Raw genomic sequence first — 18,812 nt, 5'->3', positions numbered from 1 at the left:
CAGCATTTTAAATAGCTCATTCCATTGCCTTTGAGACACTATGGCAATTTTTTTTATGAGAGTCAGCTAATAATCTTATTGAGGATCCCTTAAACTTGGTGAATCACTTATCTCTTGCTATTTTCAAGATTTTGTTTGTTTTTTGGCTTTGGCTTTAGACTGTTTGACTATGGTGTGTCAAGGTGTAGATCCTTTTGACTTTGTCCTACTTGGATTTATTGAGGTTCTTGGATGTGCATATTAATCTTTGCATGAAATTTAGGAAGTTTCCAGCCATTATTTTTTCAGACATTCTCTATGCTCTTTGCTCTTTCCCCTTTCTTCTGAGACTTCATTGTACATATGTTGGTACTGTGATAACATTCCACATGTTTCTGACATTCTGTTTATTTTTCTTCATTCTTTTTACCTTCTGTTTCTCAAACTCATTAATCTAAATTGACCTGTTTGCAAGTTTGCTTTTTCTTTCTTTTGTTATTCATGCTTCCAGTGATATTTTCATTTCAGTTATTGTAGTGATAAACTCCAAATTTTCTAGTTTGTTCTTTTTATATATAGGTTCTCTTTACGGATATTCTATATTTGGTGAGACTATATTTTCATATTTTCCTTCAATGTTTTAGACTTGGTTTCCTTTAAGTATTTGAATATATTTATAATAGGTGGTTTAAAGTCTTTGTCTATTGGGGTACCTGGGTGGCTCAGTCACTTGAGCGTTTGACTTTGGCTTAGGTCATGATCACCCAGTTTTGTGAGTTTGAGCCCTGCATTGGGTTCTGTGCTGACAGTGCAGAGCCTGGAGCCTGCTTTGGGTTCTCTGTCTCTCTCTCTCTCTCTCTCTCTCTCTCTCTCTCTTTATGTGCCTCTCCCCCACTCATGTTCTCTCTGCAAAATAAATAAACATTAAAAAAATTCTTTTAAAATCTTTGTCTATTAAGTTCAACATCCAGGGACAGCTCCCCCCTGTCCCCACCTCCATGTATAGGCTACATTTTGCTCTTTATTCACATGTCCTGTAACTTTTTGTTAAACTCTACACATTTTAAATAATGTAATGTAACACCATAGAAGATTACTCCTTAGGGTTTGTTGATCTGTGTTGTTGTTGCTGCTCTTTATTTAGTGACTTTTCCAGATTAATTCTTGAAAATCTGTATTTTATGTCAGTTTAGCTGCAGATATCTGTGCTCAGATAGCTGAGTGGCCAACTAACGATTAGACAGATATTTCCTTAAATGCCTTGAACAAATAAGTCTCACAGCCACTGCCAAGTGACTGTAGGTGTGTATTGGGCTATGACTTCAATGCTCTAGCAGGCAGTTTACAACTCTGCCTTAACTTCCACATCCTGCTTGCACAGAGCCTTCAGGTTAGCCAGAGGGAATATATTATGGCCTTCTCAGATCTGTCCTAGGCATGTTCACAGCTCTGCACATTTGCATGGACCTCTATATCAGGAACATGTTGGAGCTTTCCAAAATTCCCTATGGATGTCTTATTCTCCAGTTTTTTCATAAAATTTTTGGTAATCCTCTATTTAGCCCAAACTTGTATCCCTACTTCTGGCAGCTGCAATGTTAAACAATTACTGCTGGTTGTTTCAACGAATGTCCTGGGAATGTGACATTTATTATAATAAACATAATAACCAATTTTGATGGGACAAATGAGTTCAGTGCAAAGTATCTGAGGAGATGATGTAAGAGCTGGGCATGACTTATGAGCTGTAATTTGGCACATAGAGAAGGAAGGCAGGAAACCAGGCAAAGACAGCATCGCTAGAGCCCATAAAGTATTGGGACCTGGTGGTACAGGGTGACTAATGCCCAGAAAGAAGTTATGGCTGGAAAAGGAACATAAAGTAAGATGATGAGGGACTTTGGTTAAGGAAGGCCTTGGCCAAGGAAGACTAAGAAGTTTAAACTTTACTTTTTTAGGTTATGGAGAATCATAGAAAGTTCTTGCACAGAGAAATCATTTAATTATTAGTTTATTCAACAAATATGCACTTTCTATTGTATGTCAAACACTGTTGTATGCATTGAGGATGAAGTAGTGAACAGGACAATAGTCCTGACCTCATAAAGCTTACAGTCTTGGGAGGGAAGAAATACAATGAGGAAAAAATATTAAACATATATTACAGATTTAGGTTGGGATGAGTACTATGAATTAAAGCAAGGGAAGGTTGGAGACAGCTTTGGAGCCTGAAACGTAGGAGGTGGCCATGTAGGGACAGTCAAGGGAAGCCATCTCTGAGGAGGGAACAATCACTGAAATAAGAGGAAACCAAAACTTTAAGGAGCTGCAAATCCATGGAGGAGCAATGGCAAGTTTGAATAACCTGAGGCGAGAATGGAATTGCATTTTCAAAGAAACATAAGAAAACTTGGGAGTAAAGTAAGGGAGAGAGTGATAAGAGATGAGATCTAACAAAAAAGCATGAATTAGATAATGGCCTTGTAGACCAGGGTAAAGAGTTTTAGTTTTACTGTAAGTCAAGGTAGGAAAGCATTGGAAGAATTTAAGCGGGGAAGTGACATGATGTGATTTACATTTTCTAAAGGTCACTGGTTGACTGAATGAAAAACGGACAGTAGAAGGACAAGAGTAGAACAATCTATTTGAGAGATTACAGTGGCCTGAAAGATGTGCTTGGATTTAAGATATATTTTAAATATAAAGCTATAGAACTTGGTGAGGCATGTTAGGAGAAAGGAAAAAAATAAGGCCAATTCCTAGGTTGTGAGCTTAAGCAACCAAATAAATGGTGGTGCCGATAATGGAAAAGAGGAGGAGGGGCAGAAGGAAAAATCAGGGGTTTGGACTGAGGCATATTAAGTTTGAGATGTTAATTAGCTCTGTTAGTGCAGTTGTCAAGTGGGCAGCTGGATATTTGAGTCTAGTGCTTAGGAGAGAAGTCAGAACTGGGTATAAAAATTTGACAGTATCAAGCTTAGAGGTGGAGTTGGTGGGTCACTTAGGGAATGTTCATTACAATGAACAAATTTGCCATTATGAATAAAATATCAAGATTAAGTTATATTTTAAGCATCGTTTTTATGTAGCTTGAATGTAGATTTTTATTTTTCCCTTTATATACTCCAGTCTCACCATCAGTATTTTCTGCTGCTTCATTATAAACCAATTAGCTTCATATTGTTACTATTAACAGTAATAACCATTAAGTGCCTCCTCAAGGCAAACATTGGATGCAGAACTGTTTAAGAAACGTACTCTCTCTGTTCTTATGCAGAAAGCTTATCAGCTGTGGAGTTCTACATTATGCCATTCTGCTGTAGTTCATTATTCTTAACAAAGAAAGTGTCACTCACACATAATGGAACCATATTTTGTGTGTTATAGGTCACTTTGGTTTGGAAAATTTTTAAGCAATAACTTTTGTGTCTCCTTGTTCTGCTTGGACTTTGAATATTAAATTTTTTGCAATAGGCTCAGCATTTACATTAGCAAATAATGTACTTTGCCTTCCTACTCATTTAACTATGGAAATTAGTCTGCACTATGATTTGATAATCTGTTTTAAAATACTATCTCAGTTTAGGGGTAAGGAGAATAATTTTCCTATATGATGGAAGCTATTTAGTGAATTGATTAAGAAACAAAAGGAACCAGCTTTGATTCTGAATTCCCTTCTAATAGTGCTGAAAGCCTCTTATAAAAAGAAATTTTCTTCTGACACCACCAGACATTCTTAAGATTTAGCAGGTTTGCGTGACCTCAAAATAAAACTATACCAATTCTGTATCTGTGTTTCTAAGGCAATGCATCATCAGGTTGGTCGTGTATAAGAACAAGGTAAAATTGGCCGATAGGGAACAAAATACAAAGGAAGGACAGAGGGTGGCTTGGGAGAAGCTACTTGGTTTTCCCAAAGTCAAATATGCTAAAAAACACTTGGAATAAGTATGCATGTTAAAAGTAGATATAGCTTTTTTGTATAGAAGGGAATAGAAAGGGAAAGAAAAAGTCCAATGAGGAAAAAGAAATTATATTCCAAAACCCATTTTATCTACCTTATTGAGCATAGAAATAAATAACAATTAAAAATACTACTTGGAGCTCCTGGGTGCCTCAGTCAATCAGGCATCAAACTCTTGATTACAGATCAGATCAGGACCTCACATTTCCCGTGAGTTTGAACCCTGTGTTGGGCTTTGCACTATCAATACAGAGCCCACTTGGGATTCTCTCTCTCTCTCTCTCTCTCTCTCTCTCTGTCTCTTGCTCCTCCCCCACTTGCACATCACATGTGTGTGCTCTCTCTCTCTTTCTCTTAAAAATAAATAATAATAATAATAAATGACACTTCTTTTAAACACTAGAAGGTTATTCTTTGGTAATGTGTGAAAAATAGCAACCTGGAAGGATTATTGGTGCAGTTAATCCTGAAATTATGTTAAGCCTTTTTGTGAAGTTGGGGGCTGCATGCCACATCAACACTGCAGTGGTGGTTCCGTGCTTTAATTAAAGCACTGCTGTCCACTTTTCTCCTGTCCTGAGGAAAAAATGGGGGAAATAGGGAGAGTCCAGAAATATGTGGTAACATCTATATCTGGGGCCCACCATGCCCAACTACTCAATTGTTTCCATACCTGTTACTTACTTGCAGCCCAAGTAGGAATTGAACAAGAAGGCCAACATAAACTTATTTTTTTATTAAAGTCATTAAAAAGAAATTTTTTTAATGTTTTTTATTTATTTTTGAGAGAGAGAGGCAGAGAGAAAGACACACACACAGAATCCGAAGCAGGCTCCAGGCTCTGAGCTGTCAGCACAGCCAGACGCCCCTATTAAAGTCATTATTTTAAGTTTATTTACTCATTTTGAGAGAGAGAGCATAAGCAGGGAAGGGGCAGGGGGGTGGGGGGAAGGGGGAGAGAGAGAATCCCAAGCAGGCTCTGCACCCCCCTACATGGGGCTCGAAATCACGAACTGTTGAGATCATGACTTGAGCTGAAATCAAGAGTGGGACACTTAACCAACTGATCCACCCAGGTACTCCAGCATAAACTTATTTTTAATGAATGCAAAAATAAATGACTTATTTGGTGTCCCTTAGAGATATTAAAAGCAAAAATGGGCAAGGAGAGGAGAGGCATTAGAAAAAAATGCCCTGATAAAAGTAGGGAAAACGAGAAATGAAAAATGGCTCTTATTAGGAAACTAAGTGATAACTCTATTAGGTTCTATTTTCCTCTTGATGCTGCAAGAAATTCCTACTTCTTCCCCCTGGTCAAAGTAGATGGGGGATTTTTTCTCTTCTCTATTGACTGGTAGCTGCAAGCAGTGATGAAGTGATCAGCAACCATTTTATCAGTTGTCCAAAAAGCGGTTTCTACAAATTCACTCTGTATTTATAGCGTTCCTCCCCTATTAAGGTAAAAAATACGGGTTTTTTTGCATTTGTGTGTGAACTATAGAATAAAAGTCATCAGAAACTAAACTTTTAAGAAATGTTGGGTTTATCGACAAAAATTGTGTTATAGCAAGCAAATCAAAGCCTCCCTTCACACATCAGCAGATCAACTTTTGGTATTCAAGCTCTTCTTAGGTGCTGAGAAAGGAAATTCTCAGGGAATGGACTATGATGCATAACACTATTATGTATGTTTCTCCAGGAATTTCTAAGAAAATTTTATTTTTACACAAAAGTCCACAAATAAATCAGAACTGAAGTGTGTAAGTGCAACATTTAGGTTGTGATCTCAAGAGAGAGAGAGATCAATTTAATTCCTTTTCTTAAGCATGACATATTTATACTTACCTTGCTGATGAAGTAATTAGAACCAATGTACAGGGAGCAGGCATTTATGTTGTCAAAGGAAAACCCACAATGACTAGCAAAAAACCCTTCACTAAAAAAGTGTATAGATTCCATTATATTCAGAGTGCTAAAAGAATAAAAGTTAAAGTTATAAAAAGGAACAAGTTGTGTAAACGTGAAAGTTCACAAAGATACCACTTGGGGTATGATATTATTAAATATTAACATCACAAAATAAAATTACAGGAAACTCTAAATAATGAAAAATACAGTTCTCAAGCAAAGATGCCACTTGAGGGTAGATATACCAGCACCAAGCAATTCCAGAGTAATTCTGAATGTGCAAAAGGAAAGGTCTAACTGAATCATTGTTTCTTTGTTGATGTGTTGAAGTAATAAAAATTCTAAGAGCAGAGAGCGCTCACATTTGCTTGAGGTTATAGAAGGAAAATATTTTTGTTCTGCAGATGTTTTTCCTTTCAGATCCATTCTGAAAGGTATAGAAATTTGGTTCAGGCTGTGGAATTTGTTAAAATCTGGGACTTTCACAAACCATAAGAGACTCTTAAATACAGAGAACAAACTGAGGGTTGCTGGGCAGGTGTTCGACGGAGGATGGGCTAAATGGGTGATGGGCATTATGGAGGGCACTTGTTGGGATGAGCACTGGGTGTTATATGTATGGGATGAATCACTAAATTCTATTCCTGAAACCATTACTATATTATATATGTATGGGATGAATCACTAAATTCTATTCCTTAAATCATTATTATACTATACATTAACTAACTTGGATTTAAATTAAAAAAAAAAGAAAAAGAAAAAAATTGAAATAAAATAAAATCTGGGACTTTAAGCTCACCGAAAGGAAGGTTCTATACTAAATGTCAAAAAGTCCCTTCAAATTAATTCTTACAGTTAACATCTTTATATATGGAAATATTCTTCATTTATAATCACTTTCCTCAAATTAATTTCTTCAGTGAACATATCCATTAAATAGATTCAACCAAAGCAGACCAAAGCAGGTAAACAAATGATAGCAGTGGACCATCTAGTGACTCTTAATGCACCCCCACCCTCTCTGCTTTCTGTGTCAGAGGGTAGAAAATGTAGTCACAGTACAATGGGAGTCGGGTGATGTTCCTTTTAGAATGAAAAAGCCCCTAAAGTCAAGCATTTGCTTTAAAACCTCATTTAGAACACAGCAAAAACTGACAGTCTGTAGAAAACACACTGAGCCACTTGAAGGGGCAGTAACATTACAATAGGGCTATTAAGATGAATCCCAGGTGGGAAAAAAAGAGGAAAATCATAGAATACACTCAAGATAGCCGAGATAATTCCTATCCCCCTATACCATAGAAAGAGCACTGTAGGCCTCCCCCATCAGGTAACTTTGCAATTCTATTAGACCTTGAGTCCGTTGAGGGCAGGAATTATATTATCTCAGGATTTAGGGGTGCATGATGGCATATGGTATAAGCTCTGCCATGCCTTAAGGGCTCCTTAAATATTTGTTGAGTAAATAGAAACCATACAGGGAGAGAATAAGGAAATAAGAAGGGAGGCAGGGAGAGGCGAATTTAAAAAGGAAAGAAAGAGGGAAGAATGGATGGCAGGAGGAGGAAAACAGAAATACGTTTAACATAAATACGTTTAACAAGACCTGGTAATTATTTTTTGTCCCCCTGGAATAGCCAAGGATATTATATAAATGTACTAGATCTTGTTTGAAAATTGAAGTTTGTATTAACTTACTGCCATCCACAGCTTCTACCGGGGATGAAATTGCTCGCTAACTCTTGTGGAATTTAATTTACTTAGCACTTAGTAAAGCAGCAGACTTTCAGGTTTAAGGTATGCATTGAGATCGATGGTCTGAAGATACACCTCTAAGGAGAGTTCACTGCCAAGTCAGCCAACTGTTTCATGCTGCAAGCAGCTGATGAGCTAAGTGTTCCGTGTGCTTAGTAATACTCACGGCTTTTTGGAGTAGACACATCTCCACACTCACCCTCAAACAACAGGCCCCAACAGCCCACAGAGTTTTATCCAGATCTAGAAGCCAGCCTTTCAAACACATCTGAAAGTGCTTTCTTCAAACAATCTGAGCGATCTGTGTGGTTTCAGTCTTCTGTTCTTCAAGATGTGATATTTGTAGGGGAGCTAAAACAGAGTAGGCAGACTCAGGCATGATATATCTCACTATGTTACCCGGTATGTATCATAGTCCGACTTTCATTCATCTAGCACTTGGGCCAAGTTAGTGCATATGTCAAAAAAAAATATTATAAGGAGGGCCGCCGGGTAGCTCAGTTGGTTAAACGACTGACTCTTGCTTTCAGCTCAGATCATGATCTCACAGTTTTGTGAGTTGGAGCCCCACATCTGGCTCCGTGCTGGTGGTGCTTAGCCTGTTTGGGATTCTCTCTCTCTCTCTCTCTCTCTCTCTCTCTCTCTCTCCTGTCTCTCTCCTTCCCTGCTTGTGCAGTCTCTGTCTCTCTCAAAATAAATAAACTAATATACATATATGTGTGTGTGTGCATGTGTGTGTATTTTTTTAAGTTCTTTATTATATATAAGGAAGTCACAGATAACAAAGAATCAAATAGGAAGAAACAGACTTAGTATAAGCAAAAATGTGGTTAGAAGTGAAGCAGATGTTATGAAATCTCTATCCCTATCCCTGAGAATCCTCTGAAAACAGAACCCATTCAGTAAGTGTCGATTGCTTTGGCCACTTTACATACACTGACTTGAAGCCTAGGGATCAGAGTTTACAGAACCAAGTTTAAATCAGGCTCTACTATGGATTAGATGTATGACCTTGAAAGAGTTCCTTGGCTCCCCGAAATTTAGTCACCTCAACTGTAGAGTGGTAGTATTAATAGAAATATAATCTTTTGGGGCACCTGGGTGGCTCAGTCAGTTGAGCATCCGACTCTTGATTTCAGCTCAGGTCATGATCCCAGGGTTGTGGGATCAAGCCCTGTGTTGCACTCTGTGCTGAGCCTGAAACCTGCTTGAGATTCTCTCTCTCTCTCTCTCTCTCTCTCTCTCTCTCTCTCTCTCTCTCTCTACCTCTCTCTCTCCCTCCCTCTCTCTCTCTCTACCTCTCTCTCTCTCTCCCTCTCTCCTCTTCCTCTTTCTCCCTCCCTCCATCTACCCCTCCCCTGCTCTCTCTCAAAAAAAAGAGAAAGAAATATAATTTTCAATCCACTCATTAGCAACTATTTGCTTGCACATATTCAGAAAGCATCTCACTATGTAAACCATAAACACAGGGCTTGGTTTTGATCACCATATATTCTCAGTGCCTAGAATAGCACGTGGGAAGTCTTCAAAAAATATTGCTGAATGAATTACCCCACCTCTCTTTGCCACAGTTTCCTCATCAGAGAAATGGGATGCTGATAATAGAATCAACTTAACTGGGTTGTGTGACGATTAAATGAGACACCATATATTAAGTACTTAGAATAGTGTCTGGCACTGTGCTCAAAAATTCTAGTTGCTTTAAAAATAATAATAACTGTTAGTATTAGTTATGGCTTCTAACCTCAATGAGTTTGCCTACTGGAATATCAAACTAGTGAGCAAAACTGTCAATTACAATACAGATATAATATCAGCACAATAACAGGTGACTGTGGATTTACAAGCTGGTGCTTCACAACACAATTTGTGGAATAAGTGAGTACTCCTTAGAGAGACTGGCATATGCATCCTACAGTGTTTCAAAAACTAAATCCACTCACCTAATGGAAAAGAAGCCTGTACATGGTCACCAGAAATCATTGTCTGCTACAATTTCCAGGAGAATCATAGGACATGTATACCAATGTTGTTCTCTTTCTCTTCCTGTGATTCTTACATTATGATGTCAGATAGGATGGAGAAGACCTGCTTGGTAAGATGCCCTCGTTCCTCTACAGATCAAGCTCTAATATAGTGGCTTCAAACTGTGTTCCAATGAACGCTGGGATTCTGCAGCCATCACCTGGGCACAACCTCCTCTAAATCACAGGAAAACCGGACTAAGAAAGGCTCTCCAGAACCTCCACCCTGCATTTTCCATAGATCTAGAAATTTGTGTATGATTTCTTTGGAAAACATCACTCCACTGTGAAAGTTAATAATAATTCTTTAAAGTTTAAAATTCACTGCCCTAGAGATTCTTCTAAGAGACCCTTATCAGGGAGAACAAGATTCCTTGCTCCCAGCAAAGGCAAATGTTTGGTAAAAAGAAATTTTGAAAAGCTCCTAAACAGGGAGTTTTCTACCTGGCATATTTCCCAGCCTTCCATGGAGAATTGAGCATGATATTTCTTTTTAATGCAATATTGTAGGAAACATGGTTCAGTGAATAAAATATCAAATTTACTGAACAGTGAAATATTACAAATCCTCTTGAAGTATTGATTCATGATCTTTTGCTTGGTTTCAAAGTGGATCACATATTACAGAAAGTAAACATAAATGACATAAATAAATTACAGTTATAATTTCATCTATATTAAGAAAAAGATATGGGTCAATCCATTGAGTCTACTCCATTTGTAGTCATTTTGCATGTCCAGACAATTATTTGTATCTTTGAAAGTTTGGAGAGTCATTAACTGATAAAGGGTTTCCAACTTCCTCCCTCTACAACAGCAAAATATAAAACAAAAACAAAAAACAAATCAAATATATTTTAAAAGCTTACCAAATTGAAATAGTTATATCATAAACATAGAAATACATTCTGTCAATAAAAAATCATTTAATGAAAATAAAAGTACTTCCATTGCTTTCTAATGTCAGTCATTAATACTTGGGTTAGTGAACACTATTATCCCTCAGATTATTCTAATAATTCAAGCATGTGTAAGGAAAGAGAAATAACACATGTTGGATGTGTACTATATACTGGGCATTAAACATAGAGTTGAATGCTTAGTGGACAGTCATTTGGTGAATTGATGAATAAATCCTTACCATAGTCCAGCTCTTTTTTTTTTATAGTCAAGGAAACAGGTTCAGGGATTTTTCCCAAATTTTCAGATCTAATAAGAGCCACGACTGAAACTCAGTTTGTCTCCTGACATGCCCATATTCTACCCAATATATCAGAGTAATTAGTACAATGATTATTGTATTACCCATTTGTTGTGGGTTGGATTGTGTTCCCCCAAATTCCTATGTTGATGTCCTAATGTCCAGTACCTCAGAATGTGATCTTATTTGGAGATAAGATCTTCACAGATGTAACTGAGTTAAAATGAGGTAACCGGGATGGGTCCTACTCCAATAAAACTAGTGTTCTTAGAAGAAGTGGAAATTTAGAGACAGACATGCAGAAAGGGAGAATACCATGTGAAGACAAAGGCAGAGGTCAGGGTGACACTTCTACAAACGAAGGAATGCCAGAGATTACCACCAAACCATCAGAAGGTAGGCAGAAGTATGGTGCAGATTTTCAGTCACACCCCTCAGAAGAAACCAATCCTGCCAACACATCACCTTGGACTTCTGGCCTCCAGAATTGTGAGACAATGAGCTTCTACTGTGTAAGCCACCCCCCTCAACTTGTGGTCTTTTGCTATGACAGCCCTAGCAAACTAATACACCATTACTTTGAGAGAATTGGGTTGGTTATTGAAATTCACTGATGGTTGCCTCTGCTAGAGAACAAGCATTGACACAACTGAGATATTTCTGGAACAGGATGACACAATTCTATTTTTTTTAGTTTAAAATTTTTCCTTCATAAAGACTCAAATACACCGAATTAAATCCTAAATGAACAAAAGAGTTAAATGTAAAAACAAAAACATTTTTTTTGAAACTAAGAGAAAAAAAAAACAGAGCCAAGTATTTTCTTGATCTAGAAAGGAGAAAAATATTTTCTGAGAAGAAAGAAAGAAAGAGAACAAAGAAAGAAAGGAGGGAAGGAAGGAAGGAAAGAAGGAAGGAAGGAAAGAAGTTCGTTGACTATATTTGAAAAATATAAAACTTCTGCACTTCAAATAAAAATTAAAAGGCAAACAGCAAAGTATGGGGAAACATCTGCAAAATATGTCAGTGAGCATTGGTCTTGTTATATGAAGAGTCCTTATAAGTCAATAAGGAAAATATAAATGCTCCAATAGACAAAATGAACAAAAGACATGAACAAGCTCAATTCACAAAAGAAGAAATAAAAATGTCCCATAACATATGAAAAATATGCAAATAATTGAGAAAATAAAATTTTTAATGGTTAATTGACCAAGACTCAGTGTTGGTAGTATGTGTTAAAATAGAGCCTTTCATTTATCACTGAAAGGAGTGGGAAATCCTTTCTGTGGAAAAGGATTCATACTGTCACAGGAGCTTTAAAATGTGTATAGCCTTTGACCCAAGAACGTACTAAAGGAAACGATCAGAAATGCTACAGTTATTGGCGTACAAGGATATTCATCATAGGATTCCTTGTAATACAGAAAAAATGAAAATGATCTAACATTAGGGGGATGGTTTAACAAATTTTGGTACATATATCACACACAGTACACTCTCCTTCGATGCATCCTCTTCCTGCGACCAGTTAGCTTCCTCACACACTACTGGGTGTTTTGTGTGCCTTGCAGCTTCTGTTTACTCATAGCTTCTGTTTACGTAGGACTTCTGCTCGCCCCTGGTCCCACTCGGCCTCCTTCTACTCTGCTTTAGACTCCTTTTTGATTGCCTTCTCTGTTTCTGTCCTTATCACTGAATCTCTGACTTCTTTCTCTGCCTACAAATGTAAATTCCTAAGGGAGAGATTCTCGCTCACCAAGCCAATTTACCACCTTCCCTGTGAAGAGGTAAGGAAAGCAGCACAGAGGAGCAGTGGTAGTATCACCTAGCTGGGAACACAGCTGCCTCGGCAGGAAAGAGTCCTGTGCAAAGGGGTCATAAACAGGGCCAGTACTACGTTGGCCTGTTTAGTTCCACCGCCTGTGTATACCCACACCAAACTAACCTCACACTGAACTCAACTGGCTACTCTGCTTGTTTTCTTTCTTCATTTTACTTAGAAGGGCAGGGGACCGTGTGTTGTTCAACTGGGTAATCCCAGCACAATGCTGGGGTCTGGCACTCAATAGATGTTTGTTGATGATTGAGTTGTTACAAGAATTAATGGAAATAATGAAGGTCAAGCACCTAGTGTGATGCCTGGCATGAGGTAGCCGCTCAACAAATGCTCATTCTCTCCCTTCTCCCCTTCTCATTCTCCCAAATCTCATCTGTCTTTTGTTCATGCAGGATTTGCTTCACTAAGTGGTCCCCAGACAAGAGCTACTCACTAATCTCAGAGACAGAAGACATTTATGTTACCATGAGATTCATTAACTGGGATAAATAACTCTTCACTCTGAATGCTTAGAGAAGTTCAGTTGATACCAAATAGAAAACAGAACAAAAGCCTCTCAAACTTGTGATCTTACCTTTTGTATTAATTTGACTGTGGGTTTTGTTTGTTTGTTTGTTTGGGTATTTTTTTACTGTCTTCATGCATATGGGGGCTAAGCAGAGAAAGACAGAAGGGCTAAATTACTGACCACCAGACCGTGATGTACTGTCTACTTTCCTTTAACTGAGACTGAGTCAGTGAAACTTTGGTTTGATTTGCAGGAACACTGGCTTTCTGTAGCATAGAGTGCAAGGGACAAACTCTGACATTTATGAGTGTAATGTTGGGGAGATTGAGCCCCTGGGATCCATTCATGCCATGTGTTAACTATGTGATATTGACAAAGTTGCTTAACCTCCCTATACATCAGTTTCTCCATCTGTAAAATGGCAATAATAATAGTTGAGTCTTAGAGTTGTTTTAGGATTAGATAAATTAGCATTTGCCAATACCTGTTATATAATAAGGACATATAAATATTTTCTATTATTATTGAAGACTTGATATGTACAAACATTTTCACAAACATACCCTTTTAATCTGTGTAACAACACTGAGACACATCACCCTGTGATGAAGAAACTAAACTGAGGTCCAGAGAGGTTAAGAGCATCTGTGCTATGCTAACTGAGTGAGTTTCACCAAGTACCATGTTCAACTACTATATACTGATAAGGCTTTGCTGGCCATTGATGGCCTATGCTGTCTATATTTTGTTAAATGTCTTTGATATTATGCAACAACCCTCATCAGTTTTCCATGCACGATGTCACACTGTAATTCCTTTCCGGAAAGAAAACACTGCTCCTGACCTGTTGGGTTGAGTGTCCAAATATGTTTGACCTCTTTCAGAATGTTTCTATGTGACTATATTCATTTACTCTGTAGCAATTTGAAATCATTTCTTCCTCCATGGAGTATGCTGGATAGATTTCTGCCTCCTGCCACCTCCTTTTATTACCTCTCATTAAATGTGGCTGTCAGAGGGGTGCCTGGGTGGCTCGGTCGGTTAAGCGGCCGACTTCGGCTCGGGTCGTGATCTCGCGGTCCATGAGTTCAAGCCCCGCGTCAGGCTCTGTGCTGACAGCTCAGAGCCTGGAGCCTGTTTCGGATTCTGTGTCTCCCTCTCTCTGACCCTCCCTCGTTCATGCTCTGTCTTTCTCTATCTCAAAATAAATAAACGTTAAAAAAAATTTTTTTTTTTTTTAAATGTGGCTGTCAGATTGGAGAGCAGCTCTTCATGGATGTGGAAAAGTGCTCAACATCAAGCTTATTTAATTGCCATGTTCTTTTGGATCAGCCCACTGAGGTATTTGTATGTTCCGCTGTGACATCATCATGACTTATCTTAGCTGATTGTCTACTCTAAACCTTGGATTGCTCCCTGTGGCTCAGTGGCTCAGCAGTGAATCATTCTTTTTTCTTATATATTATGACTATAACTTTTGTCACTTCCTGAATAATGGAAGAATCATGCACAGGGTTTTCCTCTGGGAGGAAATCAGAACACTTTGCAGACACATCAATAATTGTCCAGCCATGACTTACCCAGGCTATGTGATGATGCAGGGGGTGGTGCTAAGTAGGAAAGCAGAAAGGATGAGACCTAAGACATAGTGAGAGAACTCCAGAGATCTCCTTTGCTCTCAGCAGTGTTATTCAATGCACCTGACAGACTGAAATTTCATCAAGATGTCATGGCTGAGAGCTAGATGGGGAGGTAAGAAAGCTGGATGTGGATTCTGCCAGTTTAACACTGTGTGCTCCTGGAAAGTTGCTTACCCTCACTGGGCTTCAGTTTTTGGGTTTTTTTTTTCCCCATTGGAAAAATTAATTCACTCATTTATTCATCAAGGGAGTGAGAGTAGATAGAGAGAAGGAACAGTCCAAGGGCTGCACCTTGGGCCATCCAATATGTAGAGGACAAGGATATGAGGAGGAATTAGGGGAGGCAGAGAAAGAAAGGCCAGAGAAGTGGGAGGAAAACCAGGAAAGTATGTTCCTGAAAATCAAGGAGGGGGTACTCAGGTCAGTCCTGGAAACTGGATTTAGCAGCATGGAGGCCACTGGTCATCTTGACACGTCAGTGGATGTGACGCCTGATTGGAAACAAGTTAATGAGAGAATTGGAGACCACAAGTACAGACTTAAGTTTTACTGTAAAGGGGGTTGAACTAAAATGTGGTATTTCATACTTAAATGCCTTGAAGGATGAGGTAGATGATATAAATACATGAAGTGGTACATTATGATAGGATATAGTGCAGAAGGTGGAGAAATAAAGAAATAAAGAGGAAATGTCTTGCCTAAAGGTATTCTAATAAAAATAGAAACAAATAATAGTAAGTGTCAAATAAAACTTATCTCAAGGCCACCAGTTTGCAATGCCTGGAATAAATGATCTCCAAGGACCCTTCCAGTCTAGAGTTCTACAGATCTAAGCTGTGAGGAAAAATTAAGTCCAGGTCATGTAATGTTGAGCCCCTGAGCTATAAGTAGTCTTGCTTCTTTTTGAACTGGAGCTAAGCATTTGTCGTGATTCCTCCAGGATTTGTGATAGAATCCTTTTTGTTTTAATATGATGTAAAAGCTGGAAACCAGTCACAGAATGGAGACTTCTCAGCACAAGTCGTCCATCCATCGAACAGAGAAATATTTATTAAGCAACAGTTCTATATATGGCAGGCCCTATGTTATTTATCACAACATTTCAGACCATCCCTGCCCTCAAAAAGTTTATGGATTAATGGAGAAGATGAACAAGTAAACAGACATGTGGTGTTGTGCTCTAGCACCGAGAAGCACAGTGTGGACAGTGGAGGATGCCCCTCACCCTGCTGAGGAGCAGGATCAGGAAGGCTTAAGGAAAAAAAGAAAACGTTTCCCGGGCTGAGTATTGAAGGATTAATTGAAGTTTGAGAGCACAGAAAGAGGGGAGGGTTGTAAAGATGACTGCAGTGCTATAGTGCTGGGCAGTTAGTTCTCTGGTGGCGAGTGCTGGGCCTACCACGGCAAGCGCTAGGGACTCCTATACTCCGAGTAGTGGTGATGACAGACACTCAGGAGCCTGACTGCCTTGGTTCATAATCTCAGTTCTGCCACTTACCAGTGACCTTGAATAAATTTCTTAACCTCTCTGCCTTTAAGTTTCTCTATCTCGAAGATGGAGATTATAATAGTACCTACTTAGTAGGACTCGGGAAAATTAAATGTGCTTAATAAAGCTTTTAGAAGTGTAACCGGTACCAAGTAAGGGCTATGTGTTTGTTGTTATTATCAGGGAAAGCTTTCAGGAGGAGGTAACACATAAAGGAAGAGAACAGTTCCCAGGTAGAGAACTGATGGAAGGATGTTAAAGGCAGAGAGAGTCCCACAGGTGAAAAAAAAACAAAAACAAAAAAAAAACCACCCCAGGCTCTGGAAATGCATCAAATGGTTCAAGTGAGGAGACACCACAGTTTAGGCTGGAGAGGTAGATACGGTCAGGATCATAGGCTTCTTTCTACCTTTGCTGGTAAGAAATGTCTTAGGAAGAACTTAAAGGTTGGCTCTGAAAAAACCAGAGTGAGACAGTTTGTGGCAGTGGGTAGGAGGTAAGGGAGTTGCTTTTCTAGGGCAATAACTGGGACCAACCATAGAACAGACTAGTGACCTCATCTGCTTCACACACACAAGACTGTAGGAAGCATTATGGAGAATTCTCATTTGGCATGAATCCAATAGCTCATCGACCCTGGATAAACTGCTGTCTTCTGTTGAAAAGACCACAATCCTGAAATTTATTATAGTCCAGCGTAGTGCATTAATTTCTTACAGCAAAAGTAATCCAACTCATGCTCCTGCTCTTCCTAAGGAAACATTCCCTATGTTTTTAGTCAGCAAATATTTAGGGAGATTTGCTCTCATAATCTCAACATGTAGATTAGCTACTTGGGGCAGCACAGTTTACATTACAGCCAGTACTTCCAAACCTCCCCCTGCTGTTAATGCTTTCTTTAGGTCCCTGAAGATTCTGGAATCATCTCAGTATCATTATCTCGACTCCGATTCTGCAAATGCAATGACAGCTGTTCTTTACAAAGGCATAAATTCATTTTTTAACCCCAGAACCAAGCAGTAAATACTCTTATAGTAAGTAATCCAAGGGAACTTTGGCTAGGATCTTGTCATTAATATAAAGCTCATCAGTAAGATATCACAGTTAAAAGAAAATCTACTGCAGGATTTTTATCTCCAGATGGTGGTGATGGGGGTGTCATTGAAATCCCGTAGCCCTTCCTCAATTCTCCATATGTTGACAGAGAGCTCGTGCAGATATCTCCATAAATGTTACCTCTGTGTTTTAAGACTTCTGCCAGCATTCTGCCTTACCATTCTGTATGATTTTCACACTTGGCTACTTCAAGGACTAGGATGCTTCTTTGTTATTTCGTATCTCCGAGTCATGTATTGGCACTGCTCCATTGGTGACTATTGGATCCATGATAAAACCACACTAAAGTCAAGAAATATTGAACTGATTAGCTGTAGAATACTTCGCTTTTGTCAATGAAGATATTTGGAATGGTTGTGGCCTCATTGATGGTTACTACTATACTGTTTGACCATTACATTAAAACTAATTTTAGATGCATTATTTATAATAAGTTTCTACAAATTTATTAAAATTAACTGGATTCTTTCCTCTGCTGGTTTATACATTGCTTTATAGTTTGCATTGACACTATTTCTGATGTATTCCATCTCCTAATTAAACTAAGTTTTCTGTTTTTCTGAACATTCCACTGTTTTCTGTATTTTCCACTGAAGCTAATTCTTTTTCTTCTGTTCTTTGGGGATCCTGATAATGAAATGCAGTTTAGGTACCAATAAGCTATATATTTGCTTCTTTACAGTTCAGTCCCATTTTGCCCCTTTTTATTATTTATGCTTTAAATATTATTATCAATAAAGGCAAACATTTATTAAATGACCATTCTGCAGTAATGATGCTATGCTAAGTAAAATGAAGATACATAAAATGGAAAAATCACTGTACATACACTGTGTGTGTGAAAGTTCATTTCCTTTGTTTTGTTAATGTCTCATCTTATTTAAGGCAAACCTATATTTCCTTTTGGCCTCCCTCCTTTGAATTCTAAATGTGTTTTTTTGTTTCTTTGTGGTTCTGCTGATAGTACTTTGTGATCATATCTTGTTCAAAAACACAGATAGGCACAGAGTCTGTCAGGAAAAGTTAAAAAACCTCTACCTTCCCAGCTAACAGTGGCCCACAGGCTGCTAATTAGCTTGATGGATCAGCACCTGGTCTGGTTATGAATGCTCAGAAGCCCATTGGCTGCTGGCAGCTGATTCCTGACTCCCTGAGGTTTGGAGATGTATCAACCTGAGCAGGGGGAGCTGGCACTTGCTTAAAGGATAGCTGTAGCCAATTATTCATGTGCTCCTTTGGACTTGACTTGGCTGGAGGAAGAACCATGCTTTCAGACACATTTGAGGCAGCCTTTGCTTGCATAAATATTGCATCTACCTGGCACAGTTTTCCTTTTTGGTGTCATTACAGTACAATGAGTAATATCAGTACAACCCTACAATTAT

General features: G+C 38.5%; 1 protein-coding gene and 1 long non-coding RNA gene across 23 annotated transcripts in view; one reads left to right on the top strand and one right to left on the bottom strand.

Annotated features, from left to right (window-relative positions):
- Window positions 1–9,621, bottom strand: part of LOC122240435 — a 41,642-nt gene extending 32,021 nt beyond the window's left edge. The window contains exons 1-2 of the long non-coding RNA XR_006220173.1: window positions 9,553–9,621; window positions 7,809–7,960 (exon numbers count right to left, since the gene is read on the bottom strand). This is a non-coding gene — a long non-coding RNA (uncharacterized LOC122240435). The remainder of the gene's footprint in view (window positions 1–7,808; window positions 7,961–9,552) is intronic.
- The window catches only part of ANKS1B (ankyrin repeat and sterile alpha motif domain containing 1B), a 1,065,991-nt gene that overhangs the window by 888,365 nt on the left and 158,814 nt on the right, over window positions 1–18,812 (top strand). The window lies entirely within an intron of this gene.

This window comes from Panthera tigris, chromosome B4, assembly GCF_018350195.1.
Source record: "Panthera tigris isolate Pti1 chromosome B4, P.tigris_Pti1_mat1.1, whole genome shotgun sequence".
In the NCBI taxonomy this organism is placed as follows: domain Eukaryota; kingdom Metazoa; phylum Chordata; class Mammalia; order Carnivora; family Felidae; genus Panthera; species Panthera tigris.
Note: the sequence above shows the minus strand (reverse complement) of the source record. Positions and strands in the feature narration are given on the sequence as shown.